Raw genomic sequence first — 7,601 nt, 5'->3', positions numbered from 1 at the left:
AATCCTGTTGATGTAACCGACCAAGAGGTGTTCCACATAAATTGCGCCTTAACATCGAGGGAGAAAGAAGACCATGAGGCCTTAGAAGAAATTCATCAGGTTCTGGATGACATTATTGAAGAGGGCGAAAATAGAACACATCCCTTGGATCTTATAAATCAGAAGATGAATTCTGTCCGACATCCATCGAGCAATCCAGCTGAAAGAGTAATGCAGGAACTGTCAAAATTCTGCCGTATTTTCTGCGGAAATACACATTGGTTATGGGTAGATGTGTAACCAATTATGATGGAATGCTTAAATAACACTATACACGAGGCAACATCTCAGATTCCAGTTGTTCTTCATTTTGACAGACGACCTTACCGACCTTGGGATAGTATCATTCAATGCCCAGGAAATGTAAAACCTACCCTGGAGGAGAATATTGGGAAGGCAGCAAAATCTCTAAAGGAACAAGCTGAGAGAAGGCAAAGACGTGTCAGAAACAAGAAGTTTCGTCGTCCATTAAAATTACATGAGCTTGTGTTACTCAAGAAACCAGCTTCCTCAGAAACCACAAGTAAATTTTATGCCAAGTTTGCACCGTTATTCATTGGGCCGTACAAAATTATTAAAGTCTATGGGAACAATGCATATCGCATACAAAGTCTTGATCAGTCATATGAAGGAGTTCATAATGGTTCAAATTTGAAGAGTTATAACTGTCCTAAACAATCTGCTATGGTCAAATAAACGTCATCTTTGAAGAGGAAACGCCATGGAACGAAGATGAGGATCCAATCTACCTTCATGCTTCAACGCAGGTCGATATGACGGAAGAAGTATGCAAAGAATGTCAGGAGTTACAAGATTCCGCCATGAGTAAATTACGCTTGCTTTGTGCTGCGCTGGAACTGGACAATAGTAGGCTACGTGCTGGGACGTCATCTGGAATAACTATGGAATAGTGTGACACATAACTGTACTTCAAAATTTTCAAGGGACATGTTAATTATATTTCCAGATAATAATGATTTAATCTGCCCATCAAATCATTTTTTCAGCCACGGGAGAATATGCACCCTTGAAAATTGGTTATTGGTTTGTGTGGAAAGAATATTTTATTACTTGGGTGGAACCATGCATAAAATTGTCGTCCAGGAAGGTGAGTTCAACTCTGCACTATCTGATAGCCAGCAGGAAACAGGTTTTCCCGTGCCGTGTGTGCGAGTCTGGGTTTTTTTTGTGCCTTGTTGAAGACAGCAGAAGGGTGGCACGTGGACAGGAACTCGACCAGATTAAAAGCGATCAATACTTTGAGATTTTGACGTCATGATATTTAACCAATTGAATCGCAAGGTTAGCCCGATCGCAAAATCTCAGCCAATTAAATTTAATTAACAAACACACCTACGTCTTGAAGAAATAAATACTCATGTACTTGGGAAAATCTTTCTCATTCTATTCTGCTCATTCGGCTCATTCTGTTCTGCTAATTTGCTCAGTTGCTCAGTTGTCTACGGGAATAATTGTATGAGCACATGTGTTATTGGAAACGACGTATCCGACGTGGAATATTACCAGCATTCATTGAGGAAAGACGATAAATTTTCTGCTTCTGAGGAAATTTTGTGACGCCGAAATATCGGAAACGCAGCAGTTCAGATTTCTTTAAATTTATAAATCTGAAGAAAATTTTTTAAAGTAGGTAAAAACTGTGCCATCTTGAAGAATCGAGTGTGTGTTGAGTACTTTTTCTAAGACAGATCTTTTAGTTTCAGCTTTCACCAGAAGACGCAAGATTCCTAGCAGTCCTGAAATACTTTGGAAGAATGGAATTTCAGCATTACGACGGAGTTTGTATTTGTCCTAAGTCCTCGCCTGCTGCAGCCATGTATCATTAAAATGTGAGGCATAATTCAGCCCGGGAGAGAATAACATCGGAGATGGAGTTTGGTTAAATATTCACTGATCATCAACCGAGTCCAGAAGTCAAGTCTACTACAGCTAAGATTTTAAATTATACTTTTCTCTATTTTCTGTTGTAATAATTATGTAGACGTAGTCCTTGCTTGAATATTTGAAGTCATTTCTAATAGTCTTTGTAGTTAGGAATTTCACTCTTCTTTCACTGGTGTTGGTAGATTTGATGTGTGTGAGAGTGTAATTGGGACCTATAATTTGTTCTATTTGAGTGAGTGCTTCGTGACATGTTCTCACTGTCCCATGATAAGTCTAGGGATGTTAAAAATATTTGACCCACGCGATAATAGTTATTAATTTATAAATTAATGATGGAATAACTTCTGAATTATTTGGGACAGAATATCGGCGTGTTCTGTGAATTTAGGATTTTTCCTTGATGTTTTGTGGTTTACCATAGATTCGAGATAGAATAGAGTCATCTATGATTTCATTTAACCATAGCCTGCGATGACGCGACCGCGCGCGTATAATAATAATAATAATAATAATAATAATAATAATAATAATAATAATAATAATAATAATAATAATAATTGGCATTATTACGGTCTAATAGAATGTTTAAATGTCATGAGTGTAATTATTACTGTGCTTATAAGTGATTAATGTGTGCTATATTGAAGTAGATGTTGGCCTGGAATATTGGTCGTGGCTTGAATGTCCACAAATTTTGCATTTACTGCTATTGGTATTTTTTGAGACTTGTAAATGGATCTTAAGATAGGATTTTATTTGTGTGTCCATTACATGAGTCAGTTAAGGAAGAGAGTGTGTCTTTGAACATAATTTCTTCTTATGCAGCACATGTTGATCAATAATTTGAGATAATAAGAGATTAAAAATAACGCAGTCGTGACTCATAGACCGTATGCGCGAATGTTTATTTATCTGTGACTGTAGGCAGTTCTATGGAATTTTTAGTGACGATTTCTACTGTAAAATTATCCTGGAACATCGTTGTGGAATTTATTTCATTGGAAAAGTGATAATCCTGTCACAATCACACGTCAGACGATCGTAATGGTAGCCTTGTCTGATATGGTCATCGAGAGAAGCTCTCATATTTCAAATAAAATTTAAAAATAAAAATCAAGAGATAGGATTCGATAAATTTGTTTAATAATATCACCGTGGACCAAAGCTTGAATGTGAGATGGATGAATGACTGATTTTACTTATAATTGTGATTTCCATGGTTATATTTCGTCATGTTGTGTGTACGCTGAGCGCGTAAAGTTTCGATTATTTTGTTGTTTTGTGGCGAGCATATTTGGCTCAGTTATGAATCTTTAAGTAATTTTATGACGGAATAAGATAGATTAGGATCTTTGATTCGAGGGAAAATACTTAAGCAAGGATCGCGTCAATGAACTAAGCTCACAAAATGTAAAATGTTTAACGCTACAATGCGGGAAATTTAAGTCTTTATTGTGAGTTGTGCACAACACTAGGACAATTGACATAAAAATAAGAGTTAAATGAGTTGGATATTGGAATTCAAAATCATTTTATTATATAATTTGAAGCTTAAATAATTAATTGAAATAATATTTAATTAATAGAAATGAGTTATTGGATTTTTCGTGTGAGGTAGAATTTTGACTCACAGTAAAATGAATCGCAGAGATTTGTTATTTTAAATGATAACTTAAAAGAAAGATATAATTCAGAATTTTGATATTTTGAGATAGGATTCTCTCAAATAATAGTTCGTTTAATTTTCTAAGACAATTCATTAAGACCCACTTTCGTATCTTTACAGAATGAAATTTTATGGAGAACTGTGAGGTGAATTCCAGCAGGGAAGAGATAAATAATTTATTTCAAGATTTTGGAAAATATTTATTGAATCTGGAAAGTGCTAATATTTTATTTAATAAATGTTAAAACCCATTTCTTTTTAGTGTTTTCATTTGTCGTCAGTCCTTAGATTGTCCCTGCCCTCTATAATTTAGCGTCGCCTGTAAGCGAACGTTCCGCCTCTGGGAACTTTTGCTTACCGGCTGAGCTGCCCGGCAAAACGGGGGCAATGGACTCCGGCGCGCCGTACCCTAGTAGACTTCACGGGAGTGGTGTGGGCCCGTACCCCACCTCTGTGGTAGTACGGCGGCGAACGGCTGCGGGGGCACTGAAACAGTAAGATCTCGGCGACAGAAAAGTGTTGATGGTGACGATCTTTGTTGGTGATGCTGAGGGCCGGGCGACGTGAAAAGCTTTTTATGCCAATGGTGTGGATATGCAGGAGGCGGTGGCTTGGTAATGACCACTCAGGAATGGACAGCAGGAAAACTAGAGGGGAAGATCGTACATATAGATTATATATATAACAAAAATAAAATAATTTGGGGCAGAAGGCCTCCCAAAAAATATAACCTTCAAACTGCTGCTAAGTTAACAATGACGTTACACAGGTTTCACCTGAGACAGGTAAACTCTAAAGATCATCTCCGTGGCTGGATTGCTCACTAATAAGGTAACAGGTTAAAAAATCCAGTATTGTGCACGGACCATGAAATCTGGGGGCAAGCTTGCTCGCGGGAACATTCTGACCATGACTTGATCTCCTACATTTAAATTGGTGGGCCTCCGTCCACGATCATACCTAGCTTAGTGTACAAGGTGGGCTTACTAAGCCAACAAGATTTACAAGCTTTTACTAATTCTCGAATTTCACCGTCCATACCTTTCCAGATAAACATCTTTCGGATCTTTTCTCGAGTTTTGAAGATTCCTAAATGCCTCCCTAATGGGGTCTCATGGTAGTACTTGAAGATCATAGGAACAAGGACAGCTGGAACCACCACTTTCATCTTTTGATCATGCCTCGACGGGCAACATAAAACACAATTCCTCAACACATAAGGAACGACATGTTCCCCAGAAGAAGGGGTTTCCACAATAGGGGCCAGCACAGGATCTTCACAAGGATATTTTTCAATATCCCTAAATAACATGGGGGCATTAGCTAGAATGGCATTTACATCCGAAGGTATGGGCGTGGGAAGTGAGGAACTATCTTCCAATTCTTAGGTCTCCACATCATTAGCAAACATGCGGCTTAGTCCATCCGCAACAAAATTTTCAGATCCTCTTATATGCATAACATCAAATTTGGAAGGCCGAAATCCAGATGGCCCAACGGGCTATAGGACCAGTGCGACGCGGCCTAGCTAAGACCCAACTTAAGGCTTGGTTATCTGTTTCCAGGTCAAACTTGACGTGTTCCAGGTAGAGTCGGAACTTCTCTAATGCAAATAAGACTGCCAAACCCTCAAGTTCATAGATGGGATACATGGCTTCTTGAACCGATAGTGTCCTAGATGTACAGGCGATGGGTCGCCTTCCGAGTTCAGTTTCTTGAAGAAGCACAGCAGCCAACGCCGACAACGACGCGTCGGTTTGAACGATGAATTTCGTCGAGAAATCAGGCATAGCAAGAACAGGGGCATTACAAAAGAGCTAAATTCAGGTCTTCGAAAGCGGCTTGTTCACACGGCCCCCACTCAAATTTGACGAGCGCCGCTCTCTTAGCAAAGTTAGGAATACATTTCCTGAAGAAATTCACCATGCCGATGAACCTGGCAATAGCATTGATGTCCTTAGGAGGTTTGAAATCACGGATGGCCTGTGTTCTAGAATGATCAATAGAAACACCATCGGGCGACACAATATGCCCAAGGAATGACATGGAAGGTTTAGCGAAAGCTACTTTAGATAACTTCACATTTAACCCTGCCTTACGAAGGCGATTAAGGACTCCTTTCAGATGATCAGGGTGTTCTTCGAAGGTCTCAGAAAGTACGACGACATCATCAAGGTAATGGTATAAGTATTCAAACTTGATGTCAGAGAAGACCCTATCTAGCAGAATAGTTAGCACAGCTGCCGCCGTGGGGGGCGCAAAAGGCCCGCGGTTGTACTCATACAAGTTCCAATCCGTGGAAAAAGCTGTTAGGTATTTTGATTCCTCGGCTAGAGGGATTTGATTATACGCCTGATTAAGGTCTAAGATGGTGAAGAACTTATCTTTCCGAAACCATGAAAACCAAGAGTGAAGGTCGAGAAGAGGCACAGATTGTAACACCACCATCCGATTTAATGCCCTATAGTGAATCACAGGCCTGAGGCCACCTTGGGGTTTCGGAACCAGGAAAATGGGCGACGAATACGCCGACTTAGATGATCGAATAATACCATCTTTTAGCATTTGGTCGATGATCTCTTTGAGGGCCTTCATTTTAGGAGGCGATAACCTATAAGGAAATCTAACTGGGATCGAATCCGTAACCTCAATCTTGTATTCAATAAGGTCAGTAACACCAAGAGTATCGGAAAATACATCCGCAAACGACTGACACAACTTACGAATACTATCAGCCTACTCCTCAAGTAGATGTCTAAGGTCTAACAACATCTCATCCTGAGTAGGAGAAACAGATGAACATGATGCAAAATTACATTTAAGCAAGGAAATTTTACAAAATTTGTCAAATTTGAAAGTGAGCGACTTGCTCTTAATGTCGTGCACTAGACCGCTATGAGACATGAAGTCTGCTCCTAATATAATGGGGCAAGACATGTGCTTAGCCACAAACAGTTTTACTTTCCAAGTGAATTTAGAAACACGAATTTTGGCAAATAGGAAACCTAAAATTTCTAATGGAGAAGAATTAGCCGAAACGCATTGAACTGAAGTCGAACAATAATCAGGAAATTTACAGACAGACTTAAATTGTGAGTAACATTCAGCCGAAATAACGGAACAAACGCTCCCAGAGTCTAATAGAGCGGTAACGGGTTCATTATTCAATTCAATCTTGAGAAAAGGTACAAGTGCAGGGGACTCAGCCGCAATCCTAAGGCATTATTTAGGGCGTCCAACTGCGGGGTTAGAAGAACTTCTACTCTGTTCCGAGCTTTCGGAGGTTTTAACCGGGTCCGAGCCTCGGGAAGATGAATTTGCTGACTCAGCCGATGCCACTAGTCACTTTTGATTATTCGAGTTGGTGGAGGTTGCACCAGAAGTTGAACAGGAGGGGGTGCTATTGGCGTTAGGGCAATTCTTGGCGAGATGATTAAAGGAGCCACACTTTAAACATCCTTGTGATGAACCTGCTCCATTCTTTGTCCCACTGGATTTAATCAAAGGGCACTTGTTACGCAGGTGATCTACCGACCCACAAGAGTAACATTTGCGGGTGGTGAAAGTACGGCGAGGATGAGGCCGAAAATTATTCGAAGACGGAGGGGGCTCCATAGCGACTTGTAAGGTGTCAGCATACCTAACTCCTTCGGCTGAGAACGCCATAGCTTCTAACTCAGCAAAAGTTTGAAGACGCGACGCAAAACACAGATATGACTTTTATGGTGGGGAAATGCCTTCCACAATGGTCTGCACGATTTGATCTTCCGGGAAATAAAGGGCAAATGCCCTTGTGTAAAACTTAATATCCTGGATGAAGTCTGCCAGGTCTTCACCCAGTCGCTGTACTCTGAAGTAGTACTGTTGAATTAATGAAGACATGGCTCGAGCTGGAATCAAATTAGCAAGCAGATGTGCGTGGAAGTCTTCTATAGAAGATTGCTCAGCTATGGCTCTGACTATTTTGTCCGATAGGACACCTATGGAGTAG

Source organism: Anabrus simplex, chromosome 1 (genome assembly GCF_040414725.1).
Source record: "Anabrus simplex isolate iqAnaSimp1 chromosome 1, ASM4041472v1, whole genome shotgun sequence".
In the NCBI taxonomy this organism is placed as follows: domain Eukaryota; kingdom Metazoa; phylum Arthropoda; class Insecta; order Orthoptera; family Tettigoniidae; genus Anabrus; species Anabrus simplex.
This window is presented reverse-complemented; position numbering follows the sequence as displayed.